At 35.3% G+C, this 1,026-nt stretch overlaps 1 protein-coding gene across 3 annotated transcripts in view; it reads left to right on the top strand.

Moving 5' to 3' along the window:
* Positions 1-1,026, top strand: part of LOC106867429 (popeye domain-containing protein 3) — a 135,919-nt gene that overhangs the window by 119,029 nt on the left and 15,864 nt on the right. The window lies entirely within an intron of this gene.

Here is a 1,026-nt window from a genome sequence, read left to right as displayed (position 1 = left end):
CTGAAACTCTGAGTTTTATCATGGCTACCGAATAAGTGTCACATATTTATATGTATATATATAAATGGCGGTGCCCCAGCATGGCCACAGCTCATGAGCTGAAACTAGATAAAATGAAAATGAAAAATGAATACTAGCAGAGATACCTGGCATTGCTTGGGATTAAAATGGCATAGGTTCTTATTGTTTTACATGTTTTGGTCATGTGACTGTGGCCATGCTGGTGCATGACCTTTAATCAAAGAAAAAGAGCCCAGGATTTATTCTTTGTAAGCCTAGTACTTATTCTATCAGTGTGTTTTGCCAAATGGTTAATTTACAGGGATGTAAACACAGCAACAGCGATGGTGGGAGTACAAGCACAGACACAGACAGACAGATAGACAGACAGAAAGACACACACACACACACACATACACACACACAAATATATACATATATATATATATATATTGAGAAAAAATATCATCAGAATTTTAGAAAAAAATCTTTTTATTTCTTCATTATTATTAGCGGTTTCGTTTATTTCTCGAATTTGTCTAATGAAATTTTGTGAATGTACAAACAGCTTGTCCATTTATATAAAACTAATGTTTTTGGCAGGGTTTTGTTTAGAAGAGAACATTGGTTTTGTTGTTTTTGTGTGAAATTCCATGACAATGGAGATGGATAGATAGAAATATAGGTAGTTAGATAGGTTGATAGACAGACAGACAGACACACAGACAGACACACAGACAGACAGACAGATAGATAGATAGATAGATCGCCATGATAGATCGCTAGCCACTAAACCTTTTTTAATTTCTCTCCTTGTTTATTTCTGTGTTCCTTTCTGTCAAAGAGTGTAGGCTCGAAATGTAAAAGACTTTCTCACTTTCTAAGTATTAAACTCATACATCTGTTTGTTGCTTAGACACCCATCTTCGTTTTTTGTTTTTTTGTAAATTCTCACTAGATAGATAGATAGATAGATAGATAGATAGTTGGGTTGAAGGGGAGAGAGAGAAGGGGTATCCCCCTCCC

This window comes from Octopus bimaculoides, chromosome 19 (genome assembly GCF_001194135.2).
Source record: "Octopus bimaculoides isolate UCB-OBI-ISO-001 chromosome 19, ASM119413v2, whole genome shotgun sequence".
Taxonomy (NCBI): Eukaryota; Metazoa; Mollusca; class Cephalopoda; order Octopoda; family Octopodidae; genus Octopus; species Octopus bimaculoides.
Note: the sequence above shows the minus strand (reverse complement) of the source record. Positions and strands in the feature narration are given on the sequence as shown.